Raw genomic sequence first — 6,000 nt, 5'->3', positions numbered from 1 at the left:
ACTTAAGGCAAAGGAGAAGCGATAACCTTATTTGTTAATAGCTTGTCATTTTGTTTTAGTAAGGTATCAGAGCCCTAAAGTCCAAGCATGAGTAAAGATTTGTTTTGATCAGGTAGCAGATCCTTTAAGTATAGACATGCTTAAACTTAATATTTCCATTTCCTTTAGTTTGAGAGATACTTTTAGCTAAGATAAGGTTATTTTTGTCATTAACAAGTAACTAAGCAAATGTTTGTGATACCACAACACTTTAATTTCTTAGTTTTTAAAGAGGGAGTTTAGCAAAAAAAATTTGATCAAGACTCAGTTTAGCTAAGAAAAATACTTTTATCAAAGACTTAGCTAAACTTATGAAGATAATAGTTTTGTTAAGTATTTAACCTTAAAAAGACTTAGTTTTAAAAAGACTTATGAAGATAATTGTTTTGATGAAATTTTGAGAATGCTTTGGAAAATACTTAGCATTTTCAGCAAAACTTAGCATGTGAAAACAATTGCTTTGAGAGACACTTAGCTAATAATTTTTTTTTTAACTTTAAAAATACTTAGCTAAATTTGAAAATACTTAGCTATATATTCAGCTTAAAAATGATTGCCTTGAGAAAACTTCTTGCCAAATAGCTAAGTTTAGAGTATAGTCTAACTAAGCTTAGTTAAAGAAGACTTGGAAAGTACTTAGCTTAAAGAGGTTTTACATAAAGGCTTAGCTTTGAAAACATTCTAGAAGAGTTATAATTTAAAAGCCAGGTCATAAATAATTTCAATTTTAAAGTTAAGTTAAGAATAACCTGAATTTTTGAAGATAAGTAAAAGATAGTTTTTAATTTTGAGGTCAAGTTAAAATTTTATTTTAACGAAAAACTAATTTTAAAACTAATTTAAAATCACTTCCCCTTAATTAATGCCTTAATAAATTCTTTGAGTTCAGGAGTCCAAGCATGAGAGGTTAAAAAATATTTTCCTAATTTTCCATCTCACTCATTCTAGATTAACAAGCATGTTTAGCATATGAGTGAGAGTGAGATGGAGTTTACTTTAATTTACAACATTGAGAATAACAGTTAGAATTCCAAATAGGTGACCATTATTTTGAAGATTTTAAAAATTAATTGAGTTTAGAATTTCAAAGAATTTAATAAATTCTGAAGTGGGTTTTGAATTCAGAGGATATTTCAAATGATTTTTCAAATAATTTTTGAAATAATTTTGAAATTAATTTTTCAAGGGATTTTTCAAATGATTTTGAAAAGATTTTTCAAGTAATTTTAAAAGAATTTTGAAATTAAGTTTTAAAGATTTTGAAATGATTTTGAAAAGATTTCTCACATAAATTTTAAAAGAATTTTGAAATTAAGTTTTAAAGATTTTGAAATGATTTTGAAAAGATTTCTCACATAAATTTTAAAAGAATTTTGAAATTAAGTTTTAAAGATTTTGAAATGATTTTGAAAAGATTTCTCAAATAAATTTTAAAAGAATTTTGAAATTTAGTTTTAAAGATTTTGAAATGATTTTGAAAAGATTTCTCAAATAAATTTTAAAAGAATTTTGAAATTAAGTTTTAAAGATTTTGAAATGATTTTGAAAAGATTTCTCAAATAAATTTTAAAAGAATTAAGTTTTAAAAGAATTTTTCAAATAATTTTGAAATGAATTTTAAAGAATTTTTCAAATAATTTTGAAATATTTTTTTTTTAAAAGAATTTTTCAAATAATTTTGAAATGATTTTTAAAGAATTTTTCAAATAATTTTGAAATGATTTTTAAAGAATTTTTCAAATAATTTTGAAATGTTTTTTTTAAAAGAATTTTTCAAATAATTTTGAAATGATTTTTAAAGAATTTTTCAAATAATTTTGAAATGTTTTTTTTAAAAGAATTTTTCAAATAATTTTGAAATGATTTTTTATAGAAATTTTGAATTAATGTTAAATTCCTTAGTCATCTCACCTGATCTAAATTTTCAATCAGGGAATTCTATAATCTTTGTGAGATGAATTGAGGTTCAATTTTAGGATTATGTTTAACTTTGTGTTAGATTCAAGTTTAGCTTTGGGTTCAACAAGTAAGCATTCTTTGGATAAACTTCTGGGCTATGGTGAGTCACAAGGAACTCATTAAAGTAACCATGCCTTCGAGGTTTTCCAAATAGTCCTACCCATTGAACATAATACTAAACCTTGGTCTAACTTGTTAGGATCCATTTAAGGGTAGCTTCGGTCAGTTCCACTTGGCCAAATGCACCAGGTCGAAACCATATCTTCCTAGACATGCGATGCCCAAGCTTTCCTAACTTACTATCATCCAAAAAACTTCACCAGTACTGTGTTTCAAGTTAAATCTAACCCTTTTAATCTATCCTTACTTACCCTGTCGGGTAATCTACTCTTGTTTACCCATTTCGGGTAGATTAAGTTCGGTTACCTAGTCGGGTAAAGAGATTTCAGAGTTGCCAGCTGTTCTGGACCCTCCTTCTATTTTGATTTTTGGATTTTTGAATTAATTTCAACTTTTTGAAATTGAATTTTAATAATTGATTTCGAATGTTGAATTTTGAATGATTAATTTCGAATTTTGAATTTTGAATTTTGAATTTTAATAATTAATTTCGAATTTTAATTTTGAATTTTAATAATTAATTTTGAATTTGAATTTTGAATAATTAATAATTAATTTCGAATTTGAACTTTGAATAATTAATAATTAGTTTTGAATTTGAATTTTGAATTTTAATAATTAATTTCGAATTTGAATTTTGAATTTTAATAGTTAGTTTCGAATTTGAATTTTGAATAATTAATAATTAATTTCGAATTTGAATTGTTTTAGCTCCCCCTGGATCATAGCCTCGATAAGGGCTATTGAGGTAATGTATTTGATCCTTCGGGATCCAATATTGACCAAGTCCAACTTGATTAATCAATTTAGACTTGGAGACCCATGCTTGAATTATGTTTCTATTATTTCTATTAACTAGAGACAGATATGATTTATATTTTGTTTTGGTCTTAAATCCAAGTCCGGATTTGTTGTAAATGGCTCGTTGTTTTCCAAGAATTAGATCCAAATTCTTGGAACCCAAGGTGAACCGTTCCAACGTGTCTTTGAGTTCTTTAATTTGAGTTTTGAAATTAGAATTTTCTTCCTCAAGTTGTTGGACTTGAGTCGAATTTCCAATTTGAACTGGCTTAGTTAAAGCACTCAAGTCAGTCGCTTCCTTAAGGGCTGTTACCTCCTTTTGGAGCGACTTAACCCGGACGTTGGATTTAGCCAACTTCTTTAATAAGTAAGGAATTAAATTTTCTGAATCATCTAAGTTAATACTTGAAATTAGAGCACTTACAGTGGTTTTGGGTCCTTCAGAAACGGATACGGATCCGTGGCTTCGCTCGGACTCGGTGTCTGATTCGCTCTCGATTTCTTAATCGGGCTCGAACTCGGACTCGGTTTCAGCAACATGTGCTAGTACTGGTAGAGCGAAAAGGCTCACTTGCTCTTCTTCGTCCGATTCGGATTCATCTGATGACTCGGACCATGTTGCCTTCAGTGCTTTCTTCGTCTTGCTTGTTCCTGCAAATAACGCAACACCTTCCTCGGCCGGACTAGTATTAGTCTGCTCAAATAATTTTTTATTAAAACATGGTTACCTGTTTTTGTATCAGGAATACCTTCGTGTAACTCAATCAGATTCTCCCACAGCTCCTTGGCACTTGAGAATGGGCCGGCGCGATTCAGTTCCTTATTCGTTAAGCCACACTGAAGTGTATACGTTGCTTTTGCGTTTGCTTCTACCTTTTTGATAAGGTTCGCGTCCCAGTTCTCGTACGGTAGTGGCTTGCCGGCGCCGTTAGTTGGCAGTTGAAGCCCGGTTTTGACGATCATCCAGACTTCAAAGTGAGTCTGGATATACACCTCCATCCGACCCTTCTCATCTCCAAAATTATCTCCGGAGAAGAGCGGTGGGCGAGCAGTGTTGTAGCCTTCTTGATGGGTCATCTTAGAAAGACAATCTCGCAAAATAAACACAATAAAACTTGTTCCAAGACTTAGTCTTGGATTAGTAGTGCGGGAGAGAAATAAAAATAGTAATTCAGGAATTTTGAGAAAAAAATAATAATATATTATTAAAATAATATTAAAATAATATTTAAAAAAATATTACTACAAATTTTTGAAAATGCAATATTTTGTTAATTCCAACCAATGGTGAAAAGATGAAAATTAATTTTTCAAAAATAGTTTTGGAGGGAAAAAACGAAAGGCGTAATGGTTGAATGGTGGTTGCACCAATTCAAATCGACCCCGCTCCGATACCAATTGATGGATCGAAAGCGCTAGAGGGGGGGGGGGGGGGGAATAGCGCTCGTGGCTATTTCGTTTTTCGAAATCGTAAATCGTACGTGAAACTAATAGAGTAATAAGCAGCGGAATAAAGACAGTCAAACACAGAGACACAGGGAATTACTTCGTTCGGAGCCTAAGGCGACTCCTACTCGAAGGCCTGCGATCCTTGATCGCTTCCGGTGGGCAACAACTATAATATCGTGAATAAGTACACGGAAATAAGTACAACTGGAATTGAGATAATACCGACAACAAAATAATAACTGAAGCTTTAGGTCGTCGGCGACTGTAACAGCACTTTAGAGTCGTTTCTTGAGCAGCACATAGCAGAAGGAAGGCTTGTTCAATTGTTCTTCTGAAGCTGCACCTCAACCCTCTTTTTATATGACGTTCAAGGTGCTTGGATCCTTTCCGGGCGCCTGGAGTGTGACGTGGCCAACCAACCAGGATGCTCCACGTGGCGAAGTCGCGCAGGGGATAAAACTTGGTCCCGGGGGCCCGGACCACCTTTTTCCAGCAGGTTTCTCACCTGCAAACAAAGGTTAGTCCGAGCAAAAACACCCTGCAAGACAGTGTTAGAATCTGATAAAACACAGTAAGTAATAACTGACAGTCTTCGGACTGTCCGAGTCTGACTTCGGATTTCCAACCGGAAACCCTAAGTCGACCCGACACCTACTATTCCCTCTACGGGGAACGCGTCCTCACCTACTCCCCTCAGGAGAGATTACCTGATGCCAGTCCGATCCTCCAGACCGACTGGACTTTCCGCCTAGGGTTACCACCCCGTAGGACCTAGGGTTACCTCCCCCTAGGGTTTTTCTTCACCTAGGGTTACCACCCCCTAGGACCTAAGGTTGCTGCCCCTTAGGGTTTTCCTCCACCTAGGGTTACCGCCCCCTAGGACCTAAGGTTGCCGCCCCTTAGGGTTTTCCCTCACTTAGGGTTACCGGCCCCTAGGACCTAAGGTTACCACCCCTTAGGATTTTCCCTTTGCCTAACCGCAGCTAGGACTTTCCTGAAACACTTATTCAAACATGTTAGATCACACACTAACTTAACTTTGAATCCCTTTGCCATTATCAAAACTAAGGTTCGATCGTCGGATGCTTCCCGCACCAACACCCTGTACCGGTGACCTTAAACTGAGATACAAACATAATATACATCAGTCACAGTTGGCTGGAACATATATCAAACACACAAAAGAAATAACATCCCCATGCAGTTTAATAAAATCAAATCATGCAAGTAATGAATAGCGGAACAAAATAAAATACAGCTTCCTACTCCAAAATTTTCTTAACAACTTATATACAAAATTTATCTAACAAATTCCTAAACTAAGTCCCAAGACTTCCATAGTCCTGTCATCACACACCATCCACGCCACCTTGTCGCCTTCCTTTGCTAAATCTTTTCCTTTCCTCTATCTGCAGTAAGAGGAAATGCAATCTATAAGAAAAATGCTTAGTAAGCGCTATCTAACTCACAAAAACTCGAATATGCACATGTAAATACAAAAGATACTGAAACTGAAATGCTAAAAAGAAGGCTACTCATGCTCATCTAATAACTAAGTACTAGAAATAAGAATATATACTGCTCATGCTAGAATCAATAACAAATGGAATAGAACTAAGAACTCAATACTGC

This window comes from Zingiber officinale, chromosome 3A, assembly GCF_018446385.1.
Source record: "Zingiber officinale cultivar Zhangliang chromosome 3A, Zo_v1.1, whole genome shotgun sequence".
In the NCBI taxonomy this organism is placed as follows: domain Eukaryota; kingdom Viridiplantae; phylum Streptophyta; class Magnoliopsida; order Zingiberales; family Zingiberaceae; genus Zingiber; species Zingiber officinale.
The sequence above is the reverse complement of the archived record's forward strand: the minus strand, read 5'-3'. Positions refer to the sequence as shown.